Source organism: Manis javanica, chromosome X (genome assembly GCF_040802235.1).
Source record: "Manis javanica isolate MJ-LG chromosome X, MJ_LKY, whole genome shotgun sequence".
NCBI classification, from domain to species: Eukaryota; Metazoa; Chordata; class Mammalia; order Pholidota; family Manidae; genus Manis; species Manis javanica.
This window is the reverse complement of record NC_133174.1, coordinates 57468838-57487072: the sequence shown is the minus strand read 5'-3', so window position 1 is coordinate 57487072 and position 18235 is coordinate 57468838. Positions and strand designations below refer to the sequence as shown.

The following is an 18235-nucleotide window of genomic DNA, read 5'->3' as shown; positions in this document are numbered from 1 at the left end:
GCTCTAGACTGGGTCTGAGAATAGATCAAGATGGCTGTTGTCCTGCTGTGCATGTGGTGTCCCTTTAATCAGGGATGGGCTCAACTTGAGTCATATTGGATTCTCTTATTATGGGACAAATTGGGGATTTCTGATGCTCAGTTTGTGTGTTCTCTGGTCATTTACATTAGTGCCTGCCCTAGGATGGAAATGCTGCTCAGTACTTTGATTTAGGAAGAGCCAATTGAATTTTATTTTTTTCCCCAAGAAGGGTATACCGACCTGACTTCATCTGACATTATCCTTCAACATGGTAAGTGTTAGCTTGCTTTTTCTATTTTAAGTATTGCAACTCCCCATTGTCCATGCCATCTATACATTGTACTCTGTAGAACTTTGTCCCAGGAATTACATTTTCCCTTGCAGGGAGATAGGATATGTAATTGTCAGCCATATAATTGCATTCAAGTCCCAGCTGTACCACTTACTAAAAGCTATGACATTGAGCAAATTGACTCATTTCTCTGAATGCATTTTCATTTGTAAAACAGGGATACTATTATGTACCTTACATAGTTGTTGTAAGGATGATAAAAGATAGCAGAAAATATGTATAAGTTTTCTCTAGGCACTCAATACATACAAGTTTATTTCTTTGGAAAATTTTGTAACCATATTAATTTAACTCATCAAAAACCCAAGCAAACAGAAAGCTCAAGTAACCAAGCCTTTTCATATGATATAAATTGATGTTCAGAATGATAATCTTCAGGCACAGCAAGATTCTGACATGTCCTTGAAGGATTTAAACTTCTGTAGAAAGTTTTTTCTTTTCAGTTAATTCTTTCAGTTATAGTCAACTCATAAATATTGTTTGAACACAAGATGTTTAGTACTATACATGTACTATACAGAACAGATACTGTAAGACTTGGCCACCTTAGTGATCTCTCTTATTTATTATCTTTTCAGCCAATTATCTTGGGTTTCCTACCTATACAATCATGTCTGTTAATAATGATAGTTTGTATAATTACCCAGTAGTATACATGTTATTTCAGTTTCTTGCTTCATTGCATTGGCTAGAACTTCAAGAATAATGCTGAACATGTGCAGTTATAAGGAGCACATTTGTCTTATTACTGATTTTGGCAGGAATGCCTCTGCTATATTTACCATTAAGTACTATGCTATTTGCTGGCCAAGAAATTCTTTATCATATTAAATGATGCCCTTTTATTCCTAGGTTAGTAAGAATGATCATAAAACAGTGTTAAATTTTAACCACATTCCTCTGTGGCATCTGGGCTGATCATTTGACTTATATCCTTTCATCTGATATTGTAATGTGATATTAAGAGAGCTCCTATTATTGAACCATCTTTGCTTTCCTAGGACAAACCCTACTTGATCAGGACATATTACACTTAAACTATACCTCAGGGTTTTATTTGCTAGTAGTTTATTTAGGATACTTATGTTTTTATGTCTTTAGTTTTCTTTTTGGTGCTGTTTTTAGAAGGATTGGTTTCAAGGTTATACCAATTTCATGAAATGAATTGGGAAGCATTCCTTCTGTCTCTGCTTTGTTACAGTTTATAGAACACAGTAAGTATGTTCTATAATATCTTGATTTGGACCTAACTCCTTTTTTTCCCTAGGATGTAACTGGGTGTTTTTTCTCTATGGAAGAAAAAAATATACAATAGCCTTCATTTAAAAAACCTACTGCTATTCCTAGTTTGTAGCACTTCCTTGAGGGATAACTGATATACAGCCTCAGTTTTTAAAAACAGCTTACTCAGCCTCACTAACTTAGAAAAAAAATTCCTTTGCTCTCTTACCCACTTTCTCTACACTTTAATTTCAGTTAACAATGTCACTGCATCCAGATAAATCAGAAGTAGGAAGGATGGAAGATGAAGTATGGAAGGAGGGAAGAAGATGGATGGGCTCAAGGAGCATAAGAAATAGTCTGGGAGGTTTGCTCTGGAAAGGTTTGCTTTATGGTAGGGATGAAGCTTAAATTGCTCTTTGGAGAAGGGCTAGTTGCCAGCCAAGGTGACTAATATGTGAGTTAGGAAAGGAAATATAATTTCAATATTTATCTCTGTCAACTATTATTTATAGAATTATTGGCATATCTTCAGTTTTTAATGCACAACTGTAACCAAAACAGACCTCTTATGGGAATGTAGTGATTAAACTTACAAATTGCAGGCACTGAGCTCAGATAGTAATTACCTTATATTGTGATGCTTTTTGTGGAAAGGTCTTTGCTTTTTGTCTTCAGGACATTAGCTCTTTGGACCTTTTATTTATTAGGGTGCTCACTTTCTGCACAGACTCAGAAATGAGGAATGCCCTAGAACATGTGTGCTGTGACAGAAAGGCCAGGTTATATGGTATAAGAGAGTGTAGTATGTCATGAATTTTGGTTATTCATAATAATTTGAGAGGTCAGTGCTCAGGAACTGCCCTACATCTGGAACAAGAATAGCCTGGAAAGACTATCCTTCTGAACAAATTTGGATTGGTTTCAAATTATCTTTCTAAGTGGTCCACTCTTTTCTTCTACCCTTTCCATCTCTAGCAATGTTCCCACTTGCCTAATTTGCTGAGAGTATCTGGGACAGTAACTTTCCTTGGGCATTTGAGTTTATTTCCTCTGAGCTCCAGCCGTATTATGAAGTGTTTGTTGAAATCTACGCTGTGATTCAGTGGGGTCTGATACACAGCCTAGATTTAGCAACTGGAAAATCCCAAGTTACCCCCTTCTATACCCAAATCTGTCACACAGTCTTTAACAAACAACTGGATGGATGTGTCTATGCTCTGTGAAGATTCTGTTCCCTCTGGTCTAGTGGCTGCTCCTTCTGGAATTGAGGAATAAGGTTAAAAAACCTAGCAGGAAACTAGATTTGCCTTTTAATAGAAATGTATACAAAAGTTGAATGCATTATTTAAGAAAATTATTTTTAAACAAACCCTTCCCCCAAATTTACCACCACAAGTCTACTGCTCTTCCCATTCCAAGGAATGAGGTCATGCTTTATGGGAGACATCTGCTTCTGAGAATATTACTGCCCTCAGCACAGAGCATGACTTCATTAGAGGGAACAGTGGACCAGGGAGATTCAACAGGAGACTTGCTTATGTGACAGCAAAAATAAAAAGAGCCAGTTGAAATTGTCCTCAAGTCTCTAGCCTTCAGGATAGACCAAAGATTTGGTAATTTCATTCTGATATGACCTCCTTTCACTTTAAAATCCTGAACCATGTATGAAAAATCCCAGAAAACTGTAACTTATAGCAAAGCCACCTGTATTTATAAATAGAGAAGCTGTCTTCTCTCAAGGGACTGGATGGATTACATTCTGGGAAGAGACCAGGTGTTTGAAACTTTTAGATTGCTACTGAATACACACCCACCCAGAGTAAGCTCCATGTCAAAGAAGTATTGTTTCAAAGAGTGCTGCAAAGATATATACAATGTCATCTTTCAGTTCTGAAAAACAAATTTAGAACATTAGCAGGGATTTCGGCTTTCCAGGAAGATGATTTCCAGAACAGTTTTATAGGATTTTTTGACATATGTTGTTCATAACCTTAATTTTTAAAATGAGCAAGTACAATAAATCTGTTACCTACTAAACAAGCTCTGGTCTAGTTGCATCTGTTTCCATTCTATTTGATACTATAAAGAAGTTTCAATAGACAGCTAAATATTTTGGGTTATTCATAGTCTTATGCTTCTATTGAGTAAGACTTTTCAAAGAAAACTCTTAAAATCACTAGCATTTTAAAAGGCAATAATTGCTGGTTTAACTTACCAGGCTTTACTTCTAAGTACTCATGATGCATCTGGAATCACAGAAGTGGAAGGGAATGTTGAGCTCATGAAGTTAGTTCCCCTTTGACTTAGGAGGGGTATGAGTTTGGAACATTATGGGAAGCTTGCTTGCAACTGCTTACTGTAACCTGCTTTAAACCTGAATGCCATGCGGGTCAAGTAATTCTTCCTGGCCTATAATGGAAATTTCTCTTGCTACCATTTAAGCTCATTGCCTTTTGTTAAGTTCATTGCCCAAATGGAGAACAACTTGTCTGGATGTTCAAAATAACCCACAGTAGAATAGAAAACAGTCATGAAATGTCTGTCCCTACTTCTTTGGTCTCATATACTCTAGTTCCTTTCTCCTCTCCTCTCAAGTTTAAATTTACCCTTTTAGTCATATAGATTGTTCTTTTCCAGGATTTCTTTAATTGCTAACCATTTTCTGACTACCTGCCATTTGCAAGGTATGGTGCTAAGTGTTTCAGGTAAAGTGGGTCCCATCTTGTTCAAAGAATTGACTGTCTAAAATCTAAAAAAATAGATTTCTGGGTCTCATCTCAGATCTAGTAAATAAAATCTTGGGGATAGAACCTGGGAGTAGGTATTTTAAAAGGAAGCCCTAGATGATTATTATGTATTTGGCCTGGCACCAGTTCAAGGATTAGAATTTAAGAACAAGGCCATTAGGTTTGAAGCATTAGGGTCATCTAAGGGTGTGTTGGTGTTACAGATACGAAAAGAACAGAAATCATCATAGAGAACAGCAGATGAGTAAGAAAAGTGCCATCTCGCTATGTGTATCATTTTTGTGTGTGTGGTTTTTAAAAATTTTAGTATCATTAATATAAAATCACATGAGCAACATTGTGGCTGCTAGATTCCAATTATCAAGCCCCCACCATATATCCCATTACAGTCACTGTCCATCAGCATATGATGCTATAGAGTCACTACTTGTCTTCTTTGTGCTATACTACCTTCACTGTGCCCACCCCACATTATGTGTGTTAATCGTAATGCCCCTTATTCCTTCTCCCTCTTGTCCCACCCACTGTCCCCAGTCCCTTTCCCATTGGTAACTGTTAGTCCATTCTTAGGTTCTGTGAGTCTGTTGCCATTTTGTTCCTTCAGTTTTTGCTTTATTCTTATGCTCAACAGATGAGTGAAATCATTTGGTACTAGTCTTTCTCCACCTGGCTTACTTCACTGAGCGTAATACCTCAGCTCCATCCATGTTGTTGCAAATGGTAGGATTTGCTTTCTTCTTATGGCTGAATAATATTCTATTGTGTATATGTACCACCTCTTCTTTATCAATTCATATACTGATGGACACTTAGGTTGCTTGCATTTCTTGGCTATTGTAAATAGTGCTGTGATAAACATAGGGGTACATGTCTTTTTCTTTTCTTTTTCATTATCATTAATCTACAATAACATGAAGAACATTATGTTTACTAGGCTATCCCCTATACCAAGTCCCCCCAACAAACCCCATTACAGTGACTGTCCATCAGCATAGTAAGATGTTGTAGAATCACAACTTGTCTTCTCTGTGTTGCACAGTCCTTCCATTTCCCCAACACTCACATTATACATGCTAATCATAATACCCCCTTTCTTCTTCCCAGCCCTTATTGTTCCCTAACCTCCCATTCTCCACAGTCCCTTTCCCTTTGGAAACTGTTAGTCCCTTCTTGGGTTATGTGATTCTGTTGCTGTTTTGTTCCTTCAGTTTATACTCTGTTCTTATACTCCAAAGATGAGTGAAATCATTTGGTATTTGTCTTTCTCCGCTTGGCTTATTTTGGTGAGCATAATACCCTCTAGCTCCATCCATGTTGTTATAAATTGTAGGATTTGTTTTCTTCTCATGGCTGAATAATATTCCATTGTGTATATGTACCACCCCTTCTTTATCCATTCATCTACTGATGGACACTTAGGTTGCTTCCATTTCTTGGCTATTGTAAATAGTGCTGTGATAAACATAGGGGTGCATCTGTCTTTTTCAAACTGGAGTGCTGCATTCTTAAAGGAAATAACTAGAAGTGGATTTCCTGGGTCAAATGGTATTTCTATTTGAGCTTTTTGAGGAACCTCCATACTGCTTTCCACAATGGTTGAACTAATTTACATTCCCACCAGCAGTGTAGGAGGGTTTCCTGTTCTCCACAACCTCATCAACATTTGTTGTTTTTTGTCTTTTGGATGGTAGCCATCCTTACTGGTGTGAGGTGATATCCCATTGTGGTTTTAATTAGCATTTCCTGATGACAAGCGATATGGAGCATTTTTTAATGTGTCTGTTGGCCATCTGAATTTCTTTCTTGGAGAACTGTCTGTTCAGCTCCTATACCCATTTTATAAATGGATTACCTCCTTTTTGTTTGTTGAGGTGTGTGAGCTCTTTATATATTTTGGATTTCAACCCTTTATCGGATCTGTCATTTACGAATTTATTCTCCCATACTATAGGGTACCTTTTTGTTCTATTGATGGTGTCCTTTGCTGTACCTAAGCTTTAAAGCTTGGTGTAGTCCCACTTGTTCATTTTTGGTTTTATTTTCCTTGCCAGGGGAGATATGTTCATGAAGAAGTTGCTAATATTTATATCCAAGAGATTTTTGCCTATGTTTTTTTCTAAGAGTTTTATTGTTTCATGACTTACATTCAGGTCTTTGATCCATTTTGAATTTACTTTTGTGTATGGGGTTAGACAGTGATCCAGTATCATTCTCTTACATGTAGCTGTCCAGTTTTGCCAGCACCATCTGTTGAAGAGACTGTCATTTCCCTATTGTATGTCCATGGCTCTTTTATCAAATATTAATTGACCATATATGTTTGGGTTAATGTTTGGAGTCTATAATCTGTGCCACTGGTCTGTGGCTCTGTTCTTGTGCCAGTACCAAATTGTCTTGATTACTATGGCTTTGTAGTAGAGGTTGAAGTTAGGGAGTGAGATCCCCCACACTACCTTCTGCTTTCTCACGATTGTGTTGGCTACTCGGGGTCTTTGGTGTTTCCATATGAATTCTTGAACTATTTGTTCCAGTTTGTTGAAGAATGTTGTTGGTAATTTGATAGGGATTGCATGAAATCCGTATATTGCTTTGGGCAGGATGGTCATTTTGACTAAATTAATTCTTCCTAGCCAAGAGCGTGGGATGAGTTTCCATTTGTTAGTGTCCTCTATAATTCCTCTTAGGAGTGTCTTATGGTTTTCAGGGCATAGGTCTTTCACTTCTTTGGTTAGGTTTATTCCTAGGTATTTTATTCTTTTTTATGGAATTGTGAATGGAATTGTTTTCATGATTTCTCTTTCTATTGGTTCATTGTTAGTGTATAGGAAAGCCACAGATTTCTGTGTGTTAATTTTGTATCCTGAAACTTTGCTGTATTACGATATCAGTTCTAGTAGCTTTGGAGTGGAGTCTTTAGGGTTTTTATTGTACAATATCATGTCATCTGCAAATAGTGACAGTTTAACTTCTTCTTTACCAATCTGGATTCCTTGTATTTCTTTGTTTTGTCTAATTGCCATGGCTAGGACCTCCAGTACTTTGTTAAATAACAGTGGGGAGAGTGGGCATCCCTGTCTTGTTCCTGATCTCAGAGGAAAAGCTTTCAGCTTCTTGCTGTTCAGTATGATGTTAGCTGTGGGTTTATCATCTATGGTCTTTATTATGTTGAGGTACTGGCCATCGATCCCCATTTTGCTGAGAGTTTTTATCATGAATGGATGTTGAATTTTGTCAAATCTTTTTCAGCATCTATGGAGATGATTATGAGGTTTCTGTCCTTCTTTTTGTTGATGTGGTAGATGATTTTGATGGACTTTCTAATGTTGTACCATCCTTGCATCCCTGATATGAATCCCACTTGGTTGTGGTTTATGATCCTTTTGATATATATTTGAATTTGGTTTGCTAATATTTTATTGAGTATTTTTGCATCTATGTTCATCAGGGATATTGGTCTCTACTTTTCTTTTTTGGTAGGGTCTTTGCCTGGTTTTGGTACTAGGGTGATGTTGGCTTCATTCAGTGAGTTTGGGAGTATTCCCTCCTTTTCTATTTTTTGGAAAACTTTAATGAGAATAGGTATTATGTCTTCTCTGCATGTCTGATAAAATTCCGAGGTAAACCCATCTGGCCCGGGGGTTTTGTTCATGGATAGTTTTTTGATTGCCCTTCAATTTCTTTGCTCATAATTGGTTTGTTTAACTTGTGTGTTTCTTCCTTCGTCAGTCTTGGAAGGTTGTATTTTTATAGGAAGGTGTCCATTTCTTCTAGGTTTTCCAGCTTGTTAGCATATAGATTCTCATAGTATTCTCTAATAATTTCTTGTATTTCTGTGGGGTCCATCATGATTTTTCCTTTCTCATTTCTGATTCTGTTGATGTGTGTTGGTTCTCTTTTTCTCTTAATAGGTTTGGCTAGAGGCTTATCTATTTTGTTTATTTTCTCAAAGAACCAGCTCTTGATTTCATTGATTTTTTCTGTTGTTTTATTCTTCTCAATTTTGTTTATTTCTTCTCTGATCATTATTATTTCCCTCCTGCTGACTTTAGGCCTCATTTGTTTTTCTTTTTCCAGTTTCAATAATTGTGATGTTAGACTATTCATTTGGGATTATTCATTCTTCTTTAAGTATGTCTGGATTGCTATATACTTTCCTCTTAAGACTGCTTTCACTGCGTTCCACAGAAGTTGTGGCTTTGTTTTGTTGTTGTCATTTGTTTCCATATATTTCTTGACCTCGATTTTAATTTGTTCGTTGATCCACTGATTATTTAGGAGCCTGTTGTTAAGCCTCCATGTGTTTGTGCACCTTTTTGTTTTCTTTGTACAATGTATTTCTAGTTTTATACCTTTGTGGTCTGAAAAGTTGGTTGGTAGCATTTCAATCTTTTGGAATTTACTGAGGCTCTTTTTGTGGCTTAGTATGTGGTCTATTCTGGAGAATGTTCCATGTGCACCTGAGAAGGATGTGTATCCTGTTGCTTTTGGATGTAGAGTTCTATAGATGTCTATTAGGTCCATCTGTTCTAGTGTGTTCTTCAGTGCCTCTGTGTTCTTACTTATTTTCTGTCCGGTGGATCTATCCTTTGGGGTGAGTGGCGTGTTGAAGTCTCCTAAAATGAATGCATTGCATTTGATTTCCTCTTTAGTTTTGTTAGTATGAGTTTCACGTATGCTGGTGCTCCTGTGATGGGTGTGTGTATATTTATAATGGTTATATCCTCTTGTTGTACTGAGCCCCTTACCATTATGTAATGTCCTTCTTTATCTCTTGTTACTTTCTTTGTTTTGAAGTCTATTTTGTCTGATACTAGTACTGCAACACCTGCAGTCGTTTCCCTGTTGTTTCAATGAAATATCTTTTTCCATCCCTTGACTTTTAGTCTGTGCATGTCTTTGGGTTTGAGGTGAGTTTCTTGTAAGCAGCATATAGATGGGTCTTGCTATTTTATCTATTCTATTACTCTGTGTCTTTTGATTGGTGCATTCAGTCCATTTACATTTAGGGTGATTATTGAAAGATATGTACTTATTGCCATTGCAGGCTTTAGATTTGTGGTTACCAAAGGTTCAACTTTAGCTTCTTTAGTATATTACTGTCTAACTTAACTCGCTTATTGAGCTATTATAAATACCCTCTGGTGATTCTTTATTTCTATCTCTTCTTATTCCTCCTCCTCCATTCTTTATATGTTGGTTGTTTTATTCTGTGCTCCTTTGTGTTTCCTTTAACTGCTTTTGTGGGTAGTTGATTTTATTTTTTGCCTTTAGTTAGCATTTGGTTGGTCTGCTTTCTTTGGTGTGATTTTATTTTCTCTGGTGACATCTGTTTAGTCTTAGGAGTGCTCCTGTCTAGAACAGTCCCTCTAAAATACCCTGTAGAGGTGGTTTGTGGGAGGCAAATTCCCTCAACTTGTGCTTGTCTGGGAATTATTTAATCCTTCCTTCATATTTAAATGATAATCATGCTGGATACAGTATTCTTGGTTCAAGGCCCTTTTGTTTCATTTCATTAAAGATATGCCATTCTCTTCTGGCCTGTAAGGTTTCTGTTGAGAAGTCTGATGATAGCCTGATGGGTTTTCCTTTGTAGATGACCTTTTTCCTCTCTCTAGCTGCCTTTAAAACTCTGTCCTTGTCCTTGATCTTTGCCATGCATTATGTGTTTTGGTGTTGCTCACCTTGGGTCCCTTCTGTTGGGAGTTCTATGTACCTCTGTGGTCTGATCTATTATTTCCTCCCCCAGTTTGGGGAAGTTTTCAGGAATTATTTCTTCAAAGACATTTTGTATCCCCTTTTCTCTTCTTCTTCTGGTACCCATGTAATGTGGATATTGTTCCTTTTGGATTGGTCACACAGTTCTCTTAATGTTGTTTCATTCCTGGAATCCTTTTACCTCTCTCTGCGTCAGTATCTATGCATTCCTGTTCTCTGGTTTCTATTCCATCAATGGCCTCTTGCATCTTATCCATTCTGCTTATAAATCCTTCCAGAGATTGTATCATTTCTGTAATCTCCCTCCGGATGTCATACCTTAGCTCTTGTATATTTCTCTGCAGCTCCGTCAGCATGGTTATGACCTTTATTTTGAATTCTTTTTCAGGAAGACTGGTTAGTTCTATCTCCTTCTCAGGGATGGACTCTGATTTTGGTCTGTCTCAAATTCTGCCTTTTCATGGCAATAGAGATAGTTTGCGGAGCTGGCGGGAGTGATGGCTGGGAGAACGTCCCTTCTTGTTGGTTTGTGGCCTTCCTCTCCTGGGAGAACAGTGACCTCTAGTGGCTTGTACTGGGCAGCTGCATGCAGACGGGGCCTCTGATTCTTGCCCGGCCGTTATGGAGTTTAGCTCTGTGGTTGCTGTAGGTGTGGCCTGCCTCAGGCTGATTCTCCGATATGGTGGAGCCACGTTAGAGGGGAAAAGGCTGGGAGGCTGTTTATCTGTGTGAGGGGTCTCCGAGGTGCTTTGCTGCCCAGATGGTTAGGGTGCCTGGAGTTTCTCAGGATTCTCAGCTGCTGGGCTATGTGTCCTGGGATGCTTCTGTCCAGCTGTGGGGTCCCTGTCGCTTTAAGACTTTCAAAAAGCACTCGCTTTCTTTGTCCCCAGATCGCCAGCTGTGGGGACCCAATCACAGGTCTTACTGTCCTGTTTCCCTCCTTTCCAGCACCCCACGCACGCACTATGTCTGTGCTTTCATGCAGATGGCTAGGGCTGGCTTTTCAGCAGTCCTGGGCTCCCTCTCCCTCCCCTCTGTGACTCCACCCCTCCCGCCAGGAGTTGGGGTGAGGTGCGCTTGGGTCCTGCTGGGCCATGGCTTGTATCTTACCCCCTTTGTGAGGCACTGGGTTCTTGCAGGTGTGGATGTACTCTGGCTGTTGTCCTATGTCTTCTGGTCTCTCTTTTAGGAAGAGTTGTATTTGTTGTATTTTCAAAAATATATGTGGTTTTGGGAGGAGATTTCCGCTGCTCTACTCACACTGCCATCTTGGCTCCACCCCCCTATATGTCTTTTTGAAACTATGCTGCTGCATTCTTAGGGCAAATTCCTAGGATTGGAATTCCTGGGTCAAATGGTATTTCTACTTTTAATTTTTTGAGGAAACTGCATACTTCTTTCCACAATGGTTGAACTAGTTTACATTTCCACCAGTAGGGTAGGAGGGTTCCCCTTTCTCCCTATCCTCGCTTGCATCTGTTGCTCCTAGTCTTTTCTATGTTGGCCATCCTAACTGCTATGAGGTGATATATCATTGTGGCTTTAATTTGCATTTCCCTGATGATTAGCGATGTGGAGCATCTTTTCATGTGCCTGTTAGCCATCTGAATTTATTCTTTGGGGAAGTGTCTGTTCAGATCCTCTTCCCATTTTTTAATAGGGTTATTTGCTTTTTGGGGGTTGAGGCATGTGAGTTCTTTATATACTCTGGATGTTAAACCCACTTTACATATCACTTTACAAAATGAATTTACAATTATTTTTTATGCTTAATCCACATTAACTCTGTGGATGGGTGGCAGTGTGTCCATTTTACAAGGAATAAAGAAACTGAAGCTGAAGGAAGAGAAAATCACTTGTCTAGGATTCTTCACCCAGATGTAGTGAAGACTCAAACTCAAGTTAAATGATGCCAAATTCCTCATTTTTGCCACTAATTACAATGTTATAACAGTTTTGGAAAACAATGGACACGGGTTCAAAGGAGACAAAAATGGATGGGACATCTGGGATGCTAGGAGTGTAGAGAGACCTTGAATTCTCCTCCCACCTAACATCAAACCTACATCTACATACAGAACAATTCATATTGAGGAAAAATCAAGGCCCGAATGAGCACCTTCTGCAAAATTAGGGACAGAAAGAGTATATTAAAAGTGGCAGGAGAGATGGAGACAAACACAAGGAATCCCACCTCCAACTCAATCACCCATAGAGGGGAGGGATGTCACCCAGGGACCTGGATACAGGTTGCCTGCCCTGGGGCATAGAAAGAAAAAGCTGTACTTTAAAGTGCATCTAGACCATAAAGGAAAAAGCCCCATTTGCAGAACTAAAGCATCTGTTGTTTCATTGGGGAAATGGCTGCAACTCTCTCCAGATCAAATGCCATTTTTTTGCACTTGTTCTCCACACTGAGAGTGACTCAGGGACCATGGTTGGGGTACACACGACAACTTCCGGGTTGGTCAAGATGACTTCCCAGCTCCCATTCACACCCAGATGAGTCAGGCAGATAGTGCATGAGTGCTGCCACTATCCTGAGGGTGCAGAGCCAGTGGCTGCTGTGGGGAAGGATATAGCTGAGGGATCTGGATGCAGACTCCATGCCCTATGGTGTAGAAAAAGCAACACTTTAAAGTGCATCTAGATTATAAATGAAAAAACCCAATTTATAGAACTAAAGCACCTGCTCTTTGGCGGGGGAATGGCTGGAGTTCACCAGATTGGAGGTCTGGCCAGCACCATTGTTTGCACTTCTTCCCCACGTTGATAATGATGTAGGGAGCATGACTCGGACACACACACAAATTTCAGATTTGGTCTAGGAGGAGGCTTCCAAACTGCACCCACACCCATATATGTCAGCCACAGAGTTCATTTGGGCTGCACTTATTGTGAAGGCACAGAACCAGTTGCTGCCGACCCCTGGAGAATGCATCTTGGCCATTGCTGCACCACAGGTATTCACTCAGTAGCTGAGAAGGTGGGGCTTCTCCTGGAGCCAGTATTTGCTGGGCAACTGATCTGCTGTTGCCTTGAGGATTCAACACAGGTAGCCATGGGAAGGGGAAGACTTTCCTCAGAGGCCACACAGAGCTAGTTACTGCCCACCCCTAGAGAGCCCACCTGGGCTACTGCTGTATTGCAGGTGTGGAGCTGGTGGCTGTGTAGGTTTGGCTTTCCTGGGGGTCATTCCTAGGCCTGGGGCTGCACCACAGTTGCATAGGTGATCACTGCACACCCGTGAATAGTGTGCCTGAGCTACTGGCACATTGTGAGCATGGAGCCAGTAGCTGTGGAAGAGGGGCTTTCCTGGAGACTGTGACTGGGCCCACTGTATCCCTGCCAATATGGACCACATCAGTATTGGACCTGCCTACCTGCAGTCCCCTGCAACCATGCCCTGAGATCCCTGACACCAGAACACCCCCAGCTCTCATTGGGCCACCATCCAGCCAGCACAAACCACCAGGAACATGCAGTCTACCCAGGGGAACTTCCTTACACAAGACCAATCCTTCAAGACTGGGTGAGGTAGCCCTTTGTACTAATCAAAAGAATGAAGAAAAGAGAACAAAATGAGGGGAAAAAGAAATATGGTTGAAACAAATAAACATGGCAAAACTTCAGAAAAAGGACTAAATGAAATGGAGGTCAGTAATCTATTGGATAAAGAGTTCAAATTAATGCTTATAAATATGTTCACCAGACTTAAGAGAAGTATGGAGGAACTCAGAATCTCTACAAAGAAAGAAAATATAAAACATAAACAATCAGAGATGAGGAATACAATAAATGAAATGAAAAACACTCAAGAGGAAATCAATAGCAGATCGGAGAGTGCAGAAGAACAGATCAGCAGGTTGGAAGGCAGAGTAATGAAAAGCATTCAAGCTGAAAAGCAGAAAGAAAAAAGAATAAAAAGAAATCAGGAAAGGTTAAAGGAGCTCTGGGACAATATAAAATGTTCAAACATTTGCATTATAGGTGTTTCAGAAGGAGAAGAGAGAGACAAAGGAATAGAAAACATTTTTAAGAAATAATAGCTGTAAACATCCTAAACCTTGGGAAGGAAACAGACATCGAGCTTAAAGGAGTGAGAGAGAGAGAGCCCCAAACAAGATAAACCCAAGGAGGTCCACATAAAGACACATCAAAATAAAAATGTCAGAGGTCAAAGACAAAGAGAGAACCATGTGGCTTTCCTATACACTAACAATGCACGAATATAAAGAGAAATCAGGAAAATAATTCCATTCACAATTGCATCAAAAAGAATAAAATACCTAGGAATAAACCTAACCAAGGAAGTGAAAGACCTATACCCTGAAAACTATAAGACACTACAAAGAGAAATTAAAGAGGACACTAAAAATGGAAATTCATCCCATGCTCTTGGCTAGGAAGAATTAATATTGTCAAAATGGCCATCCTGTCCAAAGCAATATACAGATATGATGCAATCCTTACATTCTTCAACAAACTGTAAAAAACAGTTTAAAAAATTCATACGGAAACACCAAACACCCCAAAGAGCCACAGGAATCCTGAGAAGGATGAATAAAGTGGGGGGTGGGGGGTGGACCTCGCTCCCTAACTTCAAGCTCTACTATAAAGCCACAGTAATCAAGACAATTTGGTACTGGCACAAGAACAGAGCCACAGACCAGTGGAACAGATTAGAGACTCCAAACATTAACCCAAACATAAATGGCCAATTAATATATGATAAAGGAGCCATGGACATACAATGGGGAAATGACAGCCTCTTCTACAGATGGTGCTGGCAAAACTGGACAGCTACATGTAAGAGAATGAAACTGGATCATTGTCTAACCCCATACACAAAAGTAAATTCAAAATGGATCAAAGACCTGAATGTAAGTCATGAAATCATAAAACTCTTAGAAAAAAACATAGGCAAAAATCTCTTGGACATAAACATGAGCGGCTTCTTCATGAACATATCACCCCAGGCAAGGAAACAAAAGCGAAAATGAATAAGTAGGACTATATCAAGCTGAAAAGCTTCTGTACAGCAAAGTGTACAATCAATAGAACAAAATGGTACCATACAGTATGGGAGAATATATTCATAAATGACATATCTGATAAAGGGTTGACATCCAATATATATAAAGAGCTCAAACACCTTAAGAAACAAAAAGCAAATAATCCAATTAAAAAATGGGTGGAGAAGCTGAACAGTTCTCCAAAGAAGAAATTCAGATGGCCAACAGACACATGAAAAGGTGCTCCACATCGCTAGTCAACAGATAAATGCAAATTAAAACCACAATGGGATATCACCTCACACCAGTAAGGATGGCTACCATCCAAAAGACAAAAAACAACAAATGTTGATGAGGTTGTGGAGAACAGGAAACCCTCCTACACTGCTGGTGGGAATGTAAATTAGTTCAACCATTGTGGAAAGCAGTATGGAGGTTCCTCAAAAAGCTCAAAATAGAAATACCATTTGACCCAGGAATTCCACTTCTAGGAATTTACCATAAGGATATAGCAACCTAGTTTGAAAATGACAGATGCACCAGTATGTTTATCACTGCACTATTTACAATAGACAAGAAATGGAAGCAACCCAAGTGTCCATAAGTAAATGAATGGATAAAGAAGATGTGGTACATATACACAATGGAATATTAGTCAGCCATAAGAAGAAAATAAATCCTACCATTTGCAACAACATGGATGGAGCTAGAGGGCATTATGCTCGGTGAAATAAGCCAGGCGGAGAAAGACAAGTACCTAATGATTTCACTCATATGTGGAGTATAAGAACAAAGAAAACTGAATGAACAAAATGGCAGCAGAATAACAGAACCCAAGAAGGGACTAACAGTTACCAAAGGGAAAAGAACTGGGGAGGATGGGTGGGAAGGGAGGGAAAAGGGCAGGGAAAAAGAAAGGGGGCATTATGATTTTCATGTATAATGTGGGGGGACATGGGGAGGGCTGTACAACACAGAGAAGACAAGTAGTGACTCTACAGCATCTTACTATACTGATGGACAGTGAATGTAATGGGGATTGTGGGGGGGACTTGGTGAATGGGGGAGCCTAGTAAACATAATGCTCTGCATGTAATTGTAGGTTAATGATAATAAACCAACAAACAAAAAAAAGTAGCAAGAGCAAAGCAATGAGTTACCTAAAAGGGAAACCCCATAAGGCTATCAGCTGAATTTTTATCAGAAACTCTGTAGGTCAGAAGGGAGTGGCATGGTTTATTTGCTGAAATAGAAAAAAAAATCTCCAACCAAGAATACTCTACTCAGCAAGGTCACCTTTCAGAATGTAAGGGGAGATAATGAGCTTTGCAGACAAACACAAACTTAAAGAGTTCACCACCCCTAAACAGGCCTTCCAAGGAATGTTAAGAGGTCTTCTTTAAGAGTAAAGGAAAAGACCCTAACTAGAAGAAAAATAGGAAAGAGAAATTTCACTGATAAAAATAAATATATACCAGGGTCACGGGAAGATGGCGACATGAGTAGTTCAGAGGCAATCTCCTCCCCAAAACATATATATTTATGAAAATACAATAAATACAACTATTCCTAAAAGAGACACCAGTGAATGCAGTACAACAGCCAGGATACATCTACATCTGTGAGAACTCAGCATCACACAAAGGGGGTAAGATACAAGCCGCAGCCAGGAGGGACCCAAATGCTCCCCCACCCCAAAACCCAGCGGGAAGAAAGGAGTCAGAATGGGGAGGGAGTGAAAGCCCTGTACTGCTAAACAACCAGCTCTAGAAATCCACACCCGGAATGCAGACACAAGGTGCATGGGGTGCTGGATATTAGAGAAACAGAAAAGCAAAACCTGTGGGCAGGTCCCCACAACTGGCGCCCCTGAGACAAAAGAAAAGTGAGTGATTTCTGCAAGTCTTAAAGAGACAGGGACCCCATAGCTGGATGAAGTTGTCCCAAGCAGCTGGGAATACTGGGGAAACGTAGGCGCCCTAAATGGAGGCAGTGCAGCTCTGAAGCCCCTCACAGGACTAGGCAACCTGCCAGTCGTTCCTCCAACTGGCACGGACCCCGACACACGGGCCCAGTAGCAGGAGAGTGGGAGTGCACACCGGGGGTGGAAGCACTAGAAGGAAACGAGAGCAGATCTGTGTACCACAGGGCTAGCCCACAGCAGTGCGACTGAACAGCCCGGGTGTGGCTTGCACGCAGTGGTGGCAGTGAAGCCAGAGCGAGAAGAAGCCTGCACGGAAAAGCCCTGTGTGCACCAGCAGTGGAGCCAGAGGGAGCAGGTGCACTTAGAGGAACTTATCGGAATCCCAGCCCAAAGCACAGCCGCCTGGGCAAAACCCAAAGGCCACTGCTGCCACACAGCTGCCCGGCTGGGTTGCGCTAGCATGGAGGAGCACACCTGGCGTGCCTGCCACTTCCCACAGGGCTCCATGCTGCTCTGACGGACACCCTGCCTACAGCAGCTTAGGAGATTAAGCCGGTGGCTGCTCCAGGAGTGCAGGTAGCCATCACAGGCAGCAGAGAAGGGCAAGGCATCCAGTAAGCAGGGAAGGACTTTCTTCTCCCAGCTGACACACCCGCAACCTGCCTACAGCCACTGCAATCACCATGAAAAGGCAAAAAAATCTGGTCCAGATCAAGATAATTACACCTGAGAAAGGATCTGCAGAGGCAGACTCAACCAGTCTCCCTGAAAAAGAGTTCAAAATAAAAATCATAAACATGCTGACAGAGCTGCAAAGATATATGCAAGAGCTAAGGGATGAAGTCCAGAGGGAGATTACAGATGTCCGGAGGGAGATTACAGAAGTGAAACAAACTCTGGAAGGATTTATAAGCAGAATGTATAAGATGCAAGAGGCCATTGATGGAAGAGAAATGAGAACAGGAACGCATAGAAGCTGATGCAGAGAGAAATAAAAGGATGTCCAGGAATAAAACAATATTAAGAGAACAGTGTGACCAATCCAAAAGGAACAATATCCGCATTATAGGGGTACCAGAGGAAGAAGAGAGAGAAAAGGGGATACAAATGTCTTTGAAGAAATAATTGCTGAGAACTTCTACAAACTGGGGGAGGAAATAGTTGCTCAGACTACGGAGGCACACAGAACTCCAGAGAGATGGGATCCAAAGAGGTTAACACCAAGAAACAATAATTA

The 18235-nt window shown here is 40.3% G+C and overlaps 1 protein-coding gene across 11 annotated transcripts in view; it reads right to left on the bottom strand.

Moving 5' to 3' along the window:
- EDA (ectodysplasin A) overlaps positions 1-18235 on the bottom strand; it is a 629675-nt gene that overhangs the window by 68291 nt on the left and 543149 nt on the right. The window lies entirely within an intron of this gene.